The sequence below is a fragment of the Zosterops lateralis genome (genome assembly GCF_965231275.1).
Source record: "Zosterops lateralis genome assembly, chromosome: 25".
Classification (NCBI taxonomy): domain Eukaryota; kingdom Metazoa; phylum Chordata; class Aves; order Passeriformes; family Zosteropidae; genus Zosterops; species Zosterops lateralis.
In genome coordinates, this window is record NC_139785.1 from 3,384,424 (window position 1) to 3,404,128 (window position 19,705).

The 19,705-nt window shown below is 43.8% G+C and overlaps 2 long non-coding RNA genes across 2 annotated transcripts in view; one reads left to right on the top strand and one right to left on the bottom strand.

Moving 5' to 3' along the window:
- Nucleotides 1–14,467, bottom strand: part of LOC310918940 — a 69,177-nt gene extending 54,710 nt beyond the window's left edge. Inside the window, exons 1-2 of the long non-coding RNA XR_014591758.1 lie at nt 14,125–14,467; nt 9,945–9,997 (exon numbers count right to left, since the gene is read on the bottom strand). This is a non-coding gene — a long non-coding RNA (uncharacterized lncRNA). The remainder of the gene's footprint in view (nt 1–9,944; nt 9,998–14,124) is intronic.
- On the top strand, nt 132–605 carry LOC310919010. Its single transcript, XR_014591776.1, has 3 exons — nt 132–288; nt 429–468; nt 549–605. It is a non-coding gene; the product is annotated as an uncharacterized lncRNA (long non-coding RNA).
- Nucleotides 14,468–19,705: the final 5,238 nt, after the last annotated feature.

The window sequence follows — 19,705 nt, forward strand, 5'->3', positions numbered from 1 at the left end:
TCACTGGGGACTCTGCTCCCTCCTCTGTCAGTGCTGCTCCTGCCCAGTGCCCTCCTCTTTTAAAGCCTTAAATATTAAACATCAGCCAGGTGATGGTGGGGACCCACAATTGGCTCCATTCCTCCCTTCACCATGTCCTGGGTGTCAGGAATTCAGACTGTGAACACCCCTGGGCTGGGAACTGCTCACCTCGGGCTGCTCTGCTCCTCTGCAGTGGGAGATGCCCTGATCCTGCCGGGCCCTGCTCTGCCCACAGCTCCACCAGCTCTCTCTGCCTTGTCCTGGAAGGTTTGTCCTTAACCTGGAAGGTTTGTCCTTAACCTGGAAGGTTTGTCCTTATCCTGGAAGGTTTATCCTTATCCTGGAAGGTTTGTCCTTAACCTGGAAGGTTTGTCCTTAACCTGGAAGGTTTGTCCTTATCCTGGAAGGTTTATCCTTATCCTGGAAGGTTTATCCTTATCCTGGAAGGTTTGTCCTTAACCTGGAAGGTTTGTCCTTAACCTGGAAGGTTTATCCTTATCCTGGAATGGTTATCCTTATCCTGGAAGGTTTCTGCCTTCCCAGTTTCTCCTCATGGGAGCAGCTCCCTCTGACTTCAGCTTTCACCCTACAATGCCAAATCCCCTTTTCCCTTTTTCCCACCCCAATCTCCACATCCATCCTCTCCCAGGATCCCCAGAGCTCTCTGCTGTGGTCTCTCTGCTACCTGTCCTGATAAAGGATTTATTTATTCATGTTTAATTCTATTTTTTAACAGTTCACCCACCCTCTTCTCTCACAAATTCAGCTTTTCAGGAAGAAACTCCAGTGACCTTTGAGCTGGAGCTCCACATCCCCAAGAAGGTTTCCACAGCACGCTGAGAGTCCTGCACAAACACTGATCATGTTCATCTCCTCCAAACACTAAAATTTTGCACAGAAAAATTCAGAATTAGAGAAAAAAAGGGTGAGATTTGAAAACAAGCCTGTTCTTGCCCACTGCAAGGAGATGAAAGAAGAGAATCATTAAGGCTGGGAAAGCCCGTGGAGCCCCATCATTAATCCAGGTAGGAGCCATTCCCTCCCAGCCCGGCTCAAGAGATGTCAAAGTCACTTTATTCTCCTGGGCTTCGAGAAGCCAGGCCTTGAAATATGGCTCTGGCAACTCCTGTGGAAAGTAAACTCGAGTTACAGTAAAAATAACTTTACAGACTCTCTCGGTTCTCGTTTGTAAATGGACCAGGGCCCCAGCACAGCCAGGGTTTTGTGCTGCTCCCTCAGATTGCTTTTAGGTTCATTAAGCTCCAGCTTGGGGAAGAAACGTTTGATTTATGGGGACGGGGGGAAAGGGATGAAATGAGCAATAAATCTCCCAAGGGTGGTGCTCCTCCAAGGAGCGCCCAGGTCCCAGCCCAGGATTAACACCTGATGTCCAGGGGGGATAAAATAATCCCCCTGCTCCGTGCCTCAGTTTCCCTGATCAGGATAAGGTGATGCCAGCTGTGAGACTGAATTCTGTGACGTTTAAAATAGGAAACTGCTGACTGAAAAATGGGTTATTTGTGGCTTCTGAAGCAAATATGAGAAAATTAATGAATTTTCTGCCTTTTTTTTTTTTTTTTTCTTCTTTTTTCTTTTTTTTTTTCTTTTTTTTTCCTTTTTTTGGCCTCTTTTTATTGCCTTCAAGGAGCACAGAGGAGTGACCAGGAGGATTTTCTGGACAGATCAATGAAAGTAACACCCAACAAATGACCTTTCCTCAGTGTCTCATAAGTACCTGTCAGCTCCAGGAGTGCCACCACCCTTGAATGGAGAGATTTAAAGCCCAGACTATTCATTAGAGAGAAAACTATTATTCCAGAGGTTTAAATGAATTGGCCAGTGGCCAGCCTTCCTCTCTGCTCAGGGGAAAAGGGAATGTGGCTGCTGTTGGGTTTGCAAAAAAAAAAAGCAAGAAAAAATAAAATAAATTAGGATTTAAAGAGCAACAAGGACCAGGCTGGGGAAGTGGGGATGCTCTGACACCCTCAGAAGGTGGCACGAGGGGTGAGGAGATTTAAGCACCATCAGGGAAGCACGAAAACAAGTCTGTAAATACCAGAGATGGCTCCTGTTTTATGGCTTCACTAAATCACCCGGCTGAGCTGACTCTGAGGAATGGCATCAAAAGGTGAAGAGGTTTGGGGAGTGCCTCAAAACCCCAATTTTTCTCTGCAGTAGACACCATTCACTTGCCACGTGCAGTTCTGAATTAAAAGCTAAATATTCTTCTCTGTAATAACTCAGATTTGCATTAAATCCCAAAGCAAGAGTTACAAACCCCACCTGAGATTTGCTTACCCTGCTGAGGAACCCTAAGCTGGTTCTGGGTTACTCTGCCCTGAAAACCCACCAGAATTATTGCAATTTATTCTCCATGCAATTAAAACCATGCAAGTGGATTTTCCATCAAAAAAAACCTGCTCTGCATCAGCACCACAAGAGTTTAGTTTGGGTTAAAGGTGGCTCCAGTGCTTGGTAACAGCCCTGGGGGAAATATTTTATCACAAACTCAGTCTGCAGCCTCTGGGGTCACATCGTCAGGCCATGGAATCTTCCAGGGACACTTTTCATCATTCCAGGGAGCTCCAACCTGGTTTTGGATGTTTTGGGTATCCAGAACTTCTCTGGGCACCCTCTGCCAGGGCCTCAGCACCTTCACAGAGCAGAATTCCTTCCTGGATGTCCAATCCCAACCTATTTTCTGTCAGTTTGGAGCTGCTCCCCCTTGTCCTGCCACCACCTGCCCTCCCAGATAATCCCTCCTGTGAGTCTAATGCACAAAAATCACACAGAGAGTCCTCAGGCACTTGGATGGCTGTTCCACACCTCCCCAAAAGGGTTTTATTTAATCTAAAATAACCTCTTTTTGCAAGGTTTGAAAGATGAAGAGGTGTTACCTCAGTGTCACCTTGATTTTGGGCTGTGTTACCTATGTCTCACCCTGATTTTGGGTTGTGTCATCTCTGTGTCACACTGACTTTGGGGTTGTGTCACCCTGATTTTGGGCTGTGTCACCTCAGTCTCACCTTGATTTTGGGGCTGTGTCACCTCAGTGTCACCCTGATTTTGGGCTGTGTTTGTTATCTCAGTGTCACCCTGATTTTGAGGCTGTGTCACCTCTGTGTCACCCTGACTTTGGGGCTTTGTCACCCTAATTTTGGGTCTGTGTCACCTCAATGTCACCCTGATTTTGGGCTGTGTCACCCTGATTTTGGGTCTGTGTCACCTCAATGTCACCCTGATTTTGGGGCTTTGTCACCCTAATTTTGGGTCTGTGTCACCTCTGTGTCACCACTTCAACTGGCTGAATCTTCCCCTTTGTGTTTTCCCAGATATTTCTACTCCATCCCACCACTCTTATTTATCTGGATTATTTTTCAAAACTCATTCCCCTCCTGGAGAAAACTGCTGGTTCCCCTAAAGGAAAGGCTGCCCTCGATGGGACACGCAGCCCAACAGCCTCACCCTGTGCAAAAATAAGATTACACCACCCAAATCTGCCCTCCAAGCCTTGCCACAGATGGATCAGGATGTAAATCAAACACTTTTTCTTCTTAAAAAAAGCCCCCCAAACCTCCCCAGCTGCTGAAGGTGGAGAAGGAGAATTTTAGGACAAGTTTCATGGTGCAATTTGTTTCCATCACACTCTGCTTATGATGATTTAGCTGAGTGGATCCAGAATCTCTCACAGTAAAACAGGTCAGGGCGGGAATGGGAAAAAGATATTTCCATCCTTCAAAGGCACAAAAACAATTTTTCATCTTTTCTGACTGGATGCAGTTAAAGGAGATTACAAGAGGTATGATTGCTGTTGGCAGCCTGGTGTTTGACCCATCATTCTGTAAAAATATAACTAACCCTCCATCTATTGACTGGCAGGAATTTCCCCCCCAGTGTGCTTTTTGTTCTCCTCCTCCTCTGTCTACTTTATATGGAAAATTTACCATATAGATCTGCATTTAAAGCTTCCTTGGCCTATTTCACGAGCACACAGGGCAGATTAAAGTGAATAGAACATAAGCACAGCTCTGTCTGCTCACAGAATTCTGGGATGGTTTGGGTTGGAAAGGACTTTAAAGCTCATCTCATGCCCAGGCCAGGTTTGTCCAAGCCCTGCCCACCATGGACACTTGGATTAGCTCAAATTCAACATTAAATTCAGCTTAGCTGCTCCAGGTGCAGCCTGTGCTTTGGGAAGTCCCTAAAACTCAGTTTGGCAAGAGCTGGGAGGACATAAAAAACAGATTTATAGACAGATTTTGCCTCTCCTCCCTGCCAGTGACCAGCCCCAGGTGTGACAACCCTTTTCCTTTGCTGCCATCACAAAATGGGCCACAAAACCCTGGGGATTTTCCCACTCTGAGCATCTCAGTCCCACTCTGAGCATCTCAGCTCTGCCAGGGCTCTGCTTTCTCCATCACCAGGGGGGGAAATCCCCCCAAATTCCCTGCACAGGCAGAGCACCCGCAGTTTGTCCCCACACAGGGATTTCCTTGGGGTTTTTATCCCTGTCCACGATCTCAGCCCACACTGGAGAATCCAGATGAATGTGCAGCTCCCTCCTCGCTGCTTTAACTTCAACTTCCCCTGTTTACCTTTTAATTTAATGTATTCTTTTGATCTCTCTTCCTCTCCTTTCTCTTGTCTCCCCGAGTTTGCTGACACAGGAGAAGCATGACAAGCTCAGACAGGCCTAACCTACTTTTTTTTTATTTTTTTCCCCTTTTTCTCTGGTACATGTGAACGCTCCCACTCTCCTTCCCAGCATATGAAAGCACATCCCAAGGATCATTATAATGATATTTCCAGTCCCCCTGTGAAGTAATTCCCTCTCTGACAGGTGAGGGAGCTGAGACACGCAGAGCTCTTCAATCACTTGCCCCCCAAAAAATTACAGCAGCACAAGGGAAAAAAATAAATTAAATTAAATTAAAATAAAATAAAATAAAATAAAATAAAATAAAATAAAATAAAACAAACCCCACCAGGTTCCTGCTTTTCTCGGCCCCAATCTCTATAAAAATTATCATTATCAAAGGTTTGGGGAATGTCAACACTCCTAAACAGAGGAACAGCAAAATTTTGGGTGCCTATCACAGGGGTTTTCACATTTCTGGGGTTTAATTGCAGATGAGGAATTCTCATCACCCTGTCCTGGGAGCCCCCAGGGTGGAGAGGGACTGGGAAAAGGGATGGAGGGACAGGACACAGGGAATGGCTCCCGGTGCCAGGGTTAGATGGGATTTTGGGAAGGGATATTGGGATATTGGGAAGGGGGAAGGGATATTGGGATATTGGGAAGGAATATTGGGATATTGGGAAGGGGGAAGGAATATTGGGATAGTGGGAAGGAATATTGGGATAGTGGGAAGGGGGAAGGAATATTGGGATAGTGGGAAGGAATTCCTGGCTGGAGGGTGGGGAGACCCTGGCTGTGGCTGCCCCTGGATCCCTGGCAGTGCCAAGGCCAGGCTGGGCATTGGGGTTGGGGCAGCCTGGGATGGGGGAGTGTCCCTGGGACAGTGGGAGGTCCCTGCCATGGCAGGATGAGCTTTAAGGTCCCCCCAAGCCCATCCTGTCATTCCATGGGCTTTGTCCCATCCATGGATGTCCCTCAGCCAGGCTCTTTCCTCTCCTTGTGTGGGACAATCCAGTGCCCAGCCACGAGCTCGACTTTCCAGATTCCCAACTAAAATTCCATCACTCCCTCCAGGGCACAGAGTAAACCCCAGCATTTACAAATCTGAACTTCTGAAAGCAAGAACACCTTTAAAATTAACCTAAAATTACCTGAATTCAGACACTGACACCTTTGGGGTTCATGTTCTCAAAGATGTTCTCTGCAACAACTTTTTTTTATTATTATTTTTTCCTTGTGAAAGCTGAAATTAGCACATTATCTTGGAGTCTGAAAGGCAAAAAAACCCAAATACTTCAAGGAGCGAATGATAAAATCAAAAGTGGACTTTGAGTGCACCAGAGCACTCAGGATAATCAAAGTAAATTAATTTTGAGGTGAGTTGAGCATTGTGTAAAACCTTGTTCAAACTTCACAATTCACAATCAGAGTGGCTTGAGTTTGGTTTCACTAAATTTAGTTTGGAATCAGATCGAGTTTACACGAAATCATTTTCACCAAGAACAAGAGTGACCACAAAGGGCACTTTTAATGCACTTTTATCTGAGAATCCCCAGCTGCATAAAAATTAACCTCTGCCCACCCCAGTGCAGACAATCCCCACACCTGGAGGTGCAAAAATGCTCCTTTTCCAGCTCTGGTGTTGAATTGTCTCCAGCACAGGCACAGCCACTCCAGAAAGGGATCAATGCTCCCTTTGCTCCCGGCTCTAAAGGCAAATATTCCACAATCAGCCTCCAGAACAGACATTTGGGGCTGCACATCTGGGGAGGCACATGAGGGGCATCCTCAGCTATTAAATTATTAAATAATTTTGCATTTATTATAAATATACTATATTTATTATATTATTAAATGATTTTGCATCCCTCTCACACCCAGATTTGGGTATTTTTTTTTTTCCTTCGTTTCGCTACCAAAAAAAAAAAGTTTAAAAAAAAAGTGTAAAAAAAAATTATGGTTTTAGTTTATAAGATATTCATTGCTAAACTCTCAGCTGCATTACTGGGATGTTTTTCAGTCCTAAAAATCCCCCCAGTACACTTTAGACATCTTTTCTAGAGGGTTTTGATGTGCTGCCACTCTCTGTCCCTGCCACCAGCCCTGGGGCTCCTTTCTCCCCTCCCTGACTCTGGGGTTCACCTGAGCACTCAAACACCTTTCCAGAACACCCAGAAAAAGAGGAAAAAAAAAATCCCAAAAACCTCCAGAACAGCAAGGAAACTCCACTGAGGAGTTCAATTATTCTAATTATTAATTATTCTATTTTTTATTATTTTTTTCATTTTTAATTTTTTTAATTATTTTTATTTTTTATTCTATTTTTATTATTATTTTATTAATTTTCTATTAAGTATTTTATTTCTAATTAATTATTTCTAATTAATTATTCTAAATTTTTTTTTCCTTTCTGAACTTCCAAAGCTTCCCAGTGGACACAGGAGGAAAATATCCATTAAATGAAAGGCTGGGATGATGTGGAGATGAAACTGAGGCTCAGGAGGAGCCAAGAGCAGAAACTTTCCCCCTGTCCCACACCATCCTCTGCAGCAGGAGCTGGAAAACCTCTGCCAAAACCTGGATTTCAGGGAGGAAATCACAAAAATCACAAAAAAGCTGCAAATGCCAATTCACAATCAAAACACATTTTGGTAAAGTTGACACAAGAGAGGGAGAAACTCTGAGAATTTCAGGTTCAACTCCAGCTCGTGAAGTGCCTTTTATTGTCCCACCTGAACTAAAAAAATTCCTGGAGGAAAAAAATCAGGGAAATAACATTTTGAGCAACTTTTTTTCCCAAAAACAAAACAAAACAAAACAAAACAAAAACAAACAAAAAAAAAAAAAAAAAAAAAAAAAAAAAAAAAAAAAAAAAAAAAAAAAAAAGGGTGATTTTTAGCCAGAATTGGAGTTTGAGTGTTGAACCCCCAGCCCTGGGCTGGTGCCATTTATCAGTTCAGGATTAATATTTCTCCCTCTTTATTTCAGGTTTTGCTTAGAAGTCCAAAAAAAAAATCCTTCAGAGCAGCACCCAGGGTGTTTTCTGTGCTGGAGCTGCCCCTCATCCCCTCCCTGCCAGGGCTCTGAAAAGGCCGGATCTTGGTTGATTTTATTGCTCTTGGGGGCCAAGTGAAGAGGGGGATAAAACATAAACACAAAGATGCCAAGATACCAGGGGGCTGCAGCTGGAGTGCCCAGCCCTGGCTGCTTCCTTCCCTGGGAATAATCAATATATTGATTTGATATAGAGAGAGATCATATGTATGTACCTATGAGGAAAGTGGAGGTGCAAAAAAAAAAAAAAAATACCATTTAATTTCTTATTATATCCCTGCACTCCTTCCATAAATCCTAAAACTTCTTTTTATTCACATTTCTACTCTGAACTGACACTTCTGCTCTGCTTTTTGCCCTCTACCAAAATTTTTCTGCACAAAATTTTGGGGTAAAAGGACAGAACATTTTTTGGCTGTGGGGCACAGAGCCACTCAAACCCAAAAATCCTACAGGAAGTGACCATATTTAACCATAAACTTTGAATTTAAGCCAAAGTTGTTGAAATTTCACTAAATTCAGCTGTCCCAGTTCTCCTCCAGGACACTCAGCTTTTCTCCCAGGGAGCAACAAGTTATTTATTCCCTGGGGAAATGCAACTGTTGATGGGACAGGAGGAAAAGCTGAATAAAATAAAATAAAATAAAATAAAATAAAATAAAATAAAATAATCCACCAAAATGAGTTTCCAGCACAAAACCAAACCTTTTGCCCATCCACAACACAAATTCCCAGTGCTCAGCTCCACAAACACTCCCAGGCCATCAAGGTGAGGCTTTTTTTTTTTTTTTTTTTTTTTTTTTTTTTTTTTTTTTTTTTTTTTCCAGGCAGGTTCACAAACTAAGATGTCATTGTAAGTGGTTTAGAAGCCCAGCAAATTTTAATATCCATGCCAGCGTGTGTGACCAAAGGGATTACCCACAATGGCTCACCTGATTAGTTATACAAATGCCTTTTTTTTTGCCTTTTTTCTATTTTTTTTTTTCCCTTTTTAATCCAAGAGGGAGAATGGGCTGTGTGCTGGAATGTCTATGGGGGGCTCCAGCCTTGGGATTTATATTCCACGTTGAATTCATTGTTCTCCCTTTCCCCTACCCCTGCTGCCCTCTCAAAATATTCTGCAGCCATGACAGAAATAAATTAGCCCGAGGTACAGGTCACACCTTCAAGGGCAGGCAGAGCTCTGGGTAAAATCAATAGAGAAGATGGGAGTCTCGAACAGCTGAAGCAGAAAGAAAGACGCATTGAGGGCTTTACACATCCCCACACAAAGGCACTTTGGGCCCTGCTGCCTCGCCAGCACAAAGCTCGTTTTTTTTCTGGTTTTTTTTTCAACCACCTGAACCCCCAGAGCAGCTCAGAAAAGCCCCATTTCTATGGGGAATTTGCATCTCGATGCAGAAAGTTCCATTTCTTTGCGCCTCTGCCCGGGGAAAGGGGGATCCGCATGCTGAACTCTGGCCCAGGTTGCAACTCTAAAAAAAACTTTTTTTCTGCCCTGAAATTCAGCTGAAGGTTTTGCAGCTCTCTCCAAGGGTTTGCCTCAAACAAAACAAACTCCCCTGAACTTTGGTGAACTGCACGACGAGACACTGAAATACGTGTTGCATTTATTATTTTAATTCGTGGTCTGAAATCAAAATCACTGAGAGCCTCAAACTCTCAGGCTGTATTCAGAATTTCTGCGTGTCAGTCCCAGATAGAGGATTTATAAGGGTTTGGGTGTGGGGAGATGGATGCAGGAGTCAAGTGGGTTTTGCTGATGTCCCCATGGTGAGTTAAGTTTTAACTCTCAGAACCTGCTCAGACACTTCCCAGATCCCACGGGCTTCCCACCTGCCTCTCCAGGTTCCTAAAAGCTTTGAAGCCTGATTTAAGCTCCCACAATAGTTCTAAAAATAGGAGTTAAACTTCTCAGTCCCGCAGGAGTTTTCTGAAATTGCTACCCAGGAGGTTTCTCCATAGGCAGAGCTAAAAGCTTTTCTCCTCTCCTGTCCCCTCCCAGGCTTCTCCAGAGACAACTTTGGCCCAAATGCAGCTGGATCTAAATCCAAATGAGCCCTGAGTTTCTGCAAAGGCAGCAGGAAAATGTCAAATAAGTACATTTCCCCTGACCTCTTTGACTATTTGCTTTCTTAAAAAAAAACCCCACACAACATTAACACGTATCCCTTGCTTTGATCACACTCACACTTCCACTTGTGGCAAAATAAATTGCATTTGTACTCACATTTTGTGCAGAGCTTGGGTGGGGAATAGAATTCCTTTCATTTCCACTGCTACCTGCAAAAAAATAAAGGGAGGAATTCACCATTAGCACCAGGAATTGTCACTGTCCCATGGCTCAAATGATGCAGCAACACCTGAAATCCTTCTCTGCCTTTTAGGAAAAATCAGGGTAAATTCAACACCTGGAGGGAAAAGGTTTAATTATGAATTTGTGAAGAGGTTTCCAACTCCTCCATGGCTCGTTCCCTGCAGCAACTTCCATGTGCTGGTCCTGGGGATGGGGAGGATGGGACAAGAGGCACATTCTGGGTGTTCCCAGGAGGGTTTGAGGCTCCTGGTCCTGGGCAAACCTCAGGCAGAGGAGCCTCCAGTGAGCTGTGCTGCTCTTCCCAAAGAGGAGAGGGTGATGATAATGCACATTTCTGCCTCAGACACCTCAAACACTGCCTCAGGCACCATTTGCAGCTTTCCCCTTACATTTCTGCGCCAGACGTGAAAAAATTAGAGTTTTGAATGCCTCCTCCAGAGAGATTCCATGTCCTCACCTGGTGCAGCTTCCTCAGAAATAAATCATCCCTTGTTTTCCCCTTCCCTGTGCTCTGCCATATGGAGAGTCCTGGAGAATATCCCGACAACCACAGGGTCCCTTTAGGAATGTGATCATTCCTAAATCACATTTAGGACACAAGTCAGGAATGTCCCATCAGAAATGGGTCCTCGTTTTGGGGTGTTCCCTCATCCCTCTCCTTTCCCAAGGGATTGAGCCAGGCTGTTCCAGATGGACCTTGACATCCTGATCCTCAAAATGCTCTGAGAAATCCCCATCTTCAGAAAAAAAAAAAAAAATATTTGTGAGCACTGGGAGGTGCCTGAAGTGCTCCAGAATTCCAAGAGCAGCAGATTCCTGCTCTGCTCATCCCAAGGCAGGAGCAGCTCCAGGGGATGGGATCCAGCCCATCCCTCTCCTCCTCCTCCCTCCATCCAAATTTCACCTCTGCCCCTCGATTGTGGCTGGGTTCACATGGAGACATCTGCATTTCAAAGAGCAAAAACCCTACGTGGAACTTTGGAGACACATTAAGGTTTTTTCCCCTCTGTTCAAATCATTCAAAAAAATGGGATTCAGCACAAAAATGGAAGAGAGAAAATGAGGTTAAGCACATTTGCAATGGTTTGCTCCACTCTGGAGGTAAATGAAAGCTTAGAAATGGTAAATGAAACCTTAGAAAGACCTGGGCCTTTCCAGGAACTGTGGAATTCCCCTCCTGTGGTTTAGAAATAAAAAAGGATTTAAATGCACCCAACGAACAGGAGCAGACTTGCCTTGGGAATACCTGGGTGGGTGGAGGAAGAAATGTTTCTGTCTTTAAGGATGAAAAAAAAGAAGGACAGGAGATTAAATGGTTTATTGGCCAAAATCTGGCTGATCCTCATTTAATGGAGCTGAATATTCCACACCACAGGTGAAAGTCTGGTCTCCATGGACGAAGAGTTGTTTTCCTACAAACTGCAAAATTTCAGCCCTAGGTAGAGAATTTAAATAATCACAAAATATTTCCTGTTCTGAACTATAATTTCGCACATGAAGTGGGTTTCTACAAAGTTGGATTTGTGTAACTTGGACATTTGCAAAGGAACAATGGGGGACCTGAGTATTCCACACCACAGGTGAAAGTCTGGTCTCCATGGACCAAGAGTTGTTTTCCTACAAACTGCAAAATTTCAGCCCTAGGTAGAGAATTTAAATAATCAAAAAATATTTCCTGTTCTGAACTATAATTTCGCACATGAAGTGGGTTTCTACAAAGCTGGATTTGTGCAATTTGGGTACCTGCAGAGGAACAATGGGGGACCTGAGTATTCCACACCACAGGTGAAAGTCTGGTCTCTGTGAACCAAGAGTTGTTTCCACTTCCAACTTTTGCAAACCTACAAACTGCAAAATTTCAACTCTAGGTAGAGAATTCAAATAATCACAAATATTTCCTGTCCTGAGCTATAATTTTACACATGAATGAGGTTTCTACAAAACTGGATTTGTGCAATTTGGGTACCTGCAGAGGAACAATGGGGGATCTGAATATTCCACATGACAGGTGAAAGTCTGGTCTCTGTGGACAAAGAGTTGTTTTCCAATTCCAACTTTTGCAAACCAACAAACTGCAAAATTTCAACCCTGGGGAGGAAAATTAATCAATCCCAAATATTTCCTATTCTGAACTATAATTTTACATATGAAGTGTGTTTCTGCAAAGCTGGATTTGTGCAATTTGGGTACCTGCAGAGGAACAATGGGGAGGCCATGTTGTTTGTGCCTGGTGAGGACAATGCTTTGCCTTTCCACAGCCCCTGGGCCTGGGATAAATCTCAGGCACCAAAAGTCCCTGTTCAAAGCTCAGACCAGGATGTGCAGCTTTGCAGCCCGGGTTTATTCATCTCTCAAAGCACAAGCCTTTTTTTTTTTTTTTTTTTTTTTTTTTCCCTGCCATAAATACGCAAAGTGCCTGGCAGAAGACCCTCCCCATTTCCCAGGAAATGGAGGGCTGGAATGTCCAGGGGGGGAGAGAGAGACCCCTGTGGCCACACCGTGTCCATCTGCAGCACCACCAGCCCCACCAGGCCCCCAAAATCAAAAGGCAAAGACATTTCCCCAGCTTTCCCTGATCAAAAAACCTCCCTTGGATCTCAGGGGGTGAAGGTGAGAGGAGATCAGAGAGCTCCAGCTTGGGGTGTTTGCAGATTGCTCCCGCCTGGCCTGGCTGCCCCCCATCCCTCCTGGGGCAGGTAATCCCAGTGGGATCCCCCAGGAGATCCAGCCAAAGCCACTCCTCCTCTCCCCTCTGCACACAGGGGGCTGTGCACAGCTTTTCTACCAAAAATCATGGAGTTTGCAAAGATATTTTCCACCCCTAATCCCCCAGCTAGGAGTTATTCATCATACCTGCTTTCCTTTTTTATTTTCCTTATCAGATCCTCTACATGGGATAATTCCCAGTTTAGAACCACCAAATAATCAATAAACAGCTTTTCTACACAAGGATTTCACATTTGCATGGGTTTAAGTCGCTTCTGCAGTTTCTAAAACTCAAATATCCCAGTCTGCACCCACTCCTCAAACACACAAACTGAAATCTCAACTTTTGAGAAGCCACATAACTCATCCCAAGTATATCCCAGGACAAAACTGAACACCAGAAGCCACCAAATGTTTCTGACCCACTTCAAACAATCATTAACCACAGGCAGTTCCTAATTATTTAAGTCCATTTCACTTCTTATTCAGTGGTCATTTTGTTTCTTGGCCGTTTGGCCTGTGTTCAGAAAAAAAATCTCCATTAGGCAGCACAAAGTCTCACAAAAAGAAGAAAAATTCTCTTTTTCCCATTCTAAGGTTAAGAATATTTTGAATCTTTGAGAGACAGGAGTTCTAAATATGCTTTTTTAAAGCAAAAAAAAAAGTAGTGAGCACTTAAAAACAGAAAAGCTTAAAAATTCAGCCACCAAGTTAAAATTTAGTTCTCAAGTAGAATTGCTTTCTCTCACCTCTCTGTTAACAGTTTTGCAATTCCTTTTCCAGAAAGAACTGGAAAATGTATTAAAAAGAAAAAAAAAAAAACCATCGATGCTGCTGGGACTGGGAACAATCACATGAACAAGCCACAAGATTTGCTTGATAACACAGAGTTTATTATTCAAGAACGAGTCTCATTTTCAGCTCTGAGCAGAGGGCGGGGAGAGAAAGGGGGGACAGGAGTTTAAAGCACACGCTGCAAGCCCAGCATTGCATTCAGAGGGGAAAAAAAGAAGAAAAGAGAAGAAAAAGTAAAGGAAACAAATCTCTCTTCTATATCAACTTTGCAGAAGTTTAAGCTCAGCTCTCAACAAATTCAGGCTGTTTTCACTCAAAACCAAATTTACCTTCAACAGAGAGAAGGAACAAGCAGAGAGAACGAACAAGAAGAGAGAAATGCTGAACTTTTTATTTATTTTTTTTTTCTTCCCACCACACCACCCCCCCCTAAAAAAAAAAAAAAAAGAAAAAAAAAAAAAAAAGAAAAAAAAAAAGAAAAAAGTTCAGCTGTGCTGAAGATGGAAAGGGATAGAGGAGAGCATAAAGAGGGCAGTTGAGAAGCCACAAAAGCTTTGCTGGCACAGTTCCTCTGCGCCCCCCTCGTACTGACCTACGCAGTCTTCGTTTCCTCACAGGTACCAAAGTTTTGTCTCCTTCTCCAGGGCGAGATTCCCACTGGCAGGAAAGCATCAAAAAGAACATTGTTTGCACTCCAAGGAGGAGGAGGAGGGAAGGGATAAAAATAATTAAAAAAAAAATTAAAAAAAAATAAAAAAGGCAGCCCAGGCAGGTAGTGTTCCTTCCTGAAAAGTAAATCCGGTGTTCTGGAAAGAGTTCAAACCTGGGGCTTGACAGGCAGGGGAGCGAAGGCTTTTCACTGAGCATGCTTCGTCCTGCACTGCCTGCACACTTAATGAACATTACTTCCTTCCCAGTGGTTACTCCTAGCAGAAATCCACACCCCCCTCTTTGAGAAGTGAGGAATGCAGCTGAAACCAAAGTCCAGAAAACATGCCCGGCACCCAGACAAGGCCCCACGGATCAATAAACTCAGGTTGTGACCCGCAGGTCAGTTTGTCAAACAGGACATCAGGGTGAGTTTTTTCTACACTTGGTGGAGTTTGCTTTATGCCTCAGCTAATGCTGCTCGCTCCCCAGAGAAAATAAAACTGGGCTGGCTTTTAGAGAATGATTAAATGCTCCAATAACAGATGGGAATTCTCTTTCAAATCTTGTCTTTCCAAACCTGCTTGAAAGTGAGGAAAGAAGTTGTGCTTTTATTCTTTTTTTGTTTTGTTTTGTTTCCCAGACTAAACTCAGTTCTTGGACTCCTGAACAAAAGCTGTTTGAATTTGTCGTGGGGAAGGAGTATCTGGTGACTCTAAAAAAAAAAAAAAAGAAAGAAAGAAAAAAAAAAAAAGCTCCTTTTATTTAGTTAGGGTCTAATCCTGTTCCGTTTGCAATCACATGGAGTTTTGTCATTGCCTCCAGTGGGAATAGCACTGGGGTTTTAGATTACAAATGCTTTCAGGCAAGAGCTCTGTCTACTCCAGTGACCTGCACAGGCCAGACTGGTTTTGGCACTTCACTTTGCAATTTGCACTGTTGTTGTGCCTGAACCCTGAGCAGCAGCAAAACCTTCCCCAAATTCACCGGGAATTGCTGAAGAGGAGTTTTCTTCAGAAAAAAATCTGACTTTGCAGAATTGCATGGGTTGTTTTTAAAGTTTTTCGGTGTATTTCCAGTTTGTCCTGGAGGTTCCATTCAGCTCTCACATCTCAATCCTCCTCCACAAGAGGAGGAGAAATGGAGTTTTGTCCTGGAGTCTCTGCTGGCCCATCACAGCCTTCAGGAAAAAGCCAAGTGCAGGAATTAAAGTGAAATAACACAGGCCATAATATTGTCAGGGCAAGGAGCACAAATCCCAATCACAACTGCATGGGACGTTACTCTCTGAGGCCTCCAAATTTTAAAATAGGTTAAAAACTCATCATGACCTCAGTGTCTGAGCAAAGCCAGGCTCCACAGGGCTGCAGGTCCTGGTGTGAGCAGCACAAACCACGACAGAAATCAAATTTCTGGAGTCCAACTGGCCCAGGCCCTGAGAACACAGACCTGATTGAGGCTGCAGATTCTGGCAGGGCACAGTGGGAACATACACTGACACAGCTCAGAACCCTCTGCTCCCCAGGGCAGCCAAGTGATGTCATTTCTTCTAAAAAATCCTTTCCTTGCCCACACATCCCTGGTCTCCCTTGTTTCCGTCAGGATCACGAATGGAAAAGTCCAAATCCCAGAGGACAAAGCCAAGCTGGGCTGCATTTCCAGTGCACGGAGCCTGAAGAGGTTTTGGAAACCCCCAGAGAAAGTTTTTGGCTCCTTTGGAGAGGCAGCCATGGCAGGCTAATTAAACCCAAATGCAGTAACCAAAATGTTTTTTGTCTTTGCTGTTTCCACTTCACATCCCAAAGCTTTCCTTTGGTCAGGAAAGTCCCTGGTTCCCCTCAGGGGCATGAAGTCCCTCACAGGGGACTTTCCTAACAGACAGCTAAAGTGGAGTTTTATCTCCCCTGGACCATCTCAGAGGCTTTTCTGGGATGTGCCAAGAACTGAAACCATCAGGTTCGTGGAGAGCAGGGGGACAGGGGCTCTGGGCAAGAAACTGCTGGGCAAGAAATTACTCCCCATGGAACTACTCCCCAAGAAAATATTCCCAGGGCTGCTAGCTGCCTTCTCCTGGTGGATCCCCAGGCCTGGCACAATCTGATCTCCCCTGGAGCATCTCAGAGGCTTCTCTGGGATGTGCCAAGAACTAAAATCATCCAATGTTCATTGATGTTCATGGAGAGCAGGAGGACAGGGGCTCCAGGCAAGAAACTACTGGGCAAGAAATTACTCCCCATGGAACTACTCCCCAAGAAATTACTGGGCAGGAAACTACTCCCCATGAAAGTTCTCCCCAGGAAAACATTCCAGGGCTGCTGGCTGCCTTTCCCTGGTGGATCCCCAGGCTGGGAGCTGCAGGCTGATGGCAGACGTGCCGTGTGTGCCCCTGAGGGGAGCAGATTCCCTTCATGCCCAATTACCCAGCAGCTCCTGGCACGATGATTTATCCAGCACAGCGCTGGCCCAGCTCGCAGACAGGTCCGTGTCCAAGTGGAAAACGCTCCCTCCCGTCTTCCTGCTGAAGGGAAAAGCAGCCAGGGCATCCCAGGCCACAGAGCTCTTCTGAGGATGGAGGAGGAACTGTGTGGAGCACTGGCTGCCAAAGTCAGGGTGAATGCACCTTGAAATGAGCTCAGAAATATATGATAAATAATATATATTAAATATGTATGTGTATATATAGATATATAAAAAATATTCTATATTACATATAGAATATATAGAGAATATAGAATATATATTCTATATATATAGAATATATATAGAATACAGAATATATATTACATATAGAATATATAAATAATTTTATATTAATAATTATATACAGGCTATATTTTCTATAACATATATTATATTATATTATGTTATATTATTATATTAAAATATGTAACACGATAATATATTATATGTATAATATATCGTATATTGTATATTATATATTATATAACATATATTTCTATTTCATATAAATTATGTGTTATATATAGCATTATATACTGTGTATCATATATTATATATTATATGCATATATCATATACCATATATTATATATATTATATATATCCATCTCATATATATGTTATTTAATATAATATATATTATATTATATATTATATATTATATATTTATTATATATTATTATATATTATATAAATCTATATTATATTATATTATATTATATTATATTATATACCATAATATATCTCCACCAGAAAATAAACATATTTTTAATATATTACACACACACACATATATATATTTATGTTCTGACACACAAATTACATGTTTTTTGAGAGCAATTCCATTTCACACAGGGATCAGTCCTACCCTGTGTCTCTGCAGCTGGGACAGGTAACTCCAATCAATGCCTGAGGTGCTTAAACACCCTTTGGGCTCTGCAACAAACAGCACAAAGCTGGGCAGGATGGAGAAGAAGAAGAGAAAAAAGGGATATTCCCAGGTTTAGAGACACAGAGCTGTGGGGACAGAGCCCACCGAGCCACCACATCCAGGAGGGGACATTGTTCCTCCTTGTGCCCCTTTCAACGAGAGCCAAACCCCCTCCTCTCCCTGAGCCAACAGCTCCAGCTGGGACAGCTTTGCCTCCTTCTTTTCCCCCTCAGGACACACAAACCACATTCCTGCTCTATTTCCTGACACCAGAATTCCCTGGATCCTTTCCCATTGTGCTGCCAGCCCTTGAACCGTGGCCACGCTATTGACAGCATCCCCTTTGCTCCCAGGGCTTGGAGACTCATCCCGATCTATTCCACCATGTGCGAGCAGCGGGCACTGCTGTGTGTGCCAGCCCTACCTGCCCGTGGAAGCACCACAGAGGGGAAAAAACTGGATTTCCCCAGGAATTCTGTTGTCTTCCCCATTGTTCTCAGTGCTCCCTCGCATCCATCCTTCGGCTCGTGGTGGGAAAGGACAAATTAAAGCAAGGCTCTGGAGGGTGGGGCTCGCTTTGTGGCCCTCTGGAGTGTCGTGTTGGCTTTTGGCCTCTCAAGAGCTTTCCAAAAGTGCTCCAGAAGCCTCAAATCTCTTGGTTTTCAGCAGAAGTTGGGCTCCTGATGGAGCTGCAAGTTCTGCCTGAGTGTCCTGGAGAAACATCCCGGCTTTTCCACAGACATTTAACAGCCCCAGGAAAGGCTCTGGGTGTTGGGATACAACTGGGGTGAATTTTGGAGCTTTTTGGCCCTGCTGCTCCAGCAAAGCTCGTTCCAACCTTGCACTGGGAGAAGAAGTGACCCAGGAGGATTTATTGCCATGGGCAGGACAAAGAGCTCGGCCAGGTTTTAAATCATGGTGTGTCCCCAAATGTCCCCAAGAGATCAGATGGAGCAGATAAGAAAGCCACGGAGGGACTTTCAGAGCTGGTACCAGAGGCAAAGCAAACTCGGGCTCAAAGGGACTTTGGGGCTGTTTCTGTTGGGAATTCAGTTGAGGAAATTAAGATTGCAAGTCCTGCTAAAGAGCTTCTTTGCTCAACCCCCCAGCAGGCAGAATCAGAGGAAAAAATTCAGTGGAAGAGTGTGATGTGTACAAAAATTTGTCCTATAGGTCTCTTCCAACTTTGGGTCTCTTCCAACTTTGGGACCTACTCAAATAAAGAAGAATTTATTGCATTAATTTGATAGAACACTAAAGAAGAGGAGCTGGAATGTTTTCCAGTGTGCAGCAGGTAATCCAGACAGGTTTAATGTTAAATTACAAGAAAGTTGAACTCTGAAGGTGACAAGGACAGAGCAGGAGACACAGCAGCTCCCAAGGCTGGGCCAGCATCCCCCTCATCTTCCACCCAACTTTGGGCCAGGCACTTCACATCCCTGATTAAAAATAATCAAAAGTTGCTGTTGTAAAGCTGAGACAGCAAATTATGCAGGAAAGATGCAGCCACAGAATTCCAGGGGACTCACCTCAGTTTAAATTAGATTAACGATGATTTTTCTCAGTGTCTTGTTGTAAGGTAACAAATGACAGGAGGCATTTACCTGTGACAACCTCTGGTTTTATATTCCAGGCAAAATAAAGTTGATGGAAGGAGGAGGAAAAAGACAAACTGCACGAGCAGCAGCGCTGAGCTCGGGGAATTTAATTTTCTCCTCTCTCAGGAGAGAGCTGTCTCAAGGCTAAACGTTTTGTGTGCACAGGTAGGTGTGATAAATACTCCTGGAGAGATGTTGAAGTGCAATTCTCCTGAAGGAGCTGAGCTGCATCATTTGTGCTGCATCTCCAACCTGAAAACAGCTCAACTTCAACAAGACATGATACTTTAGGAGAGAAGGGAAGAGAAGAAAGGAGGAGGAGGAAAAAATCAAGATTTCTTCATGATTTCTGATGTAAGGCAAAAAGGTTTAGGGTTTAGCAAGAAGAGCTAAAAGGCATTTTATTGCACTGGGAGGGTTGGATGTGTTTTTGGCAGCACAAAAGGACTTGCTGTGTATCAGCCCCTACAGGATTAAAGAGTTTCCTGGTGACTAATCCCAGCTTGGTGGAGATGCCTCAGCTGAGAGTGCAGACAA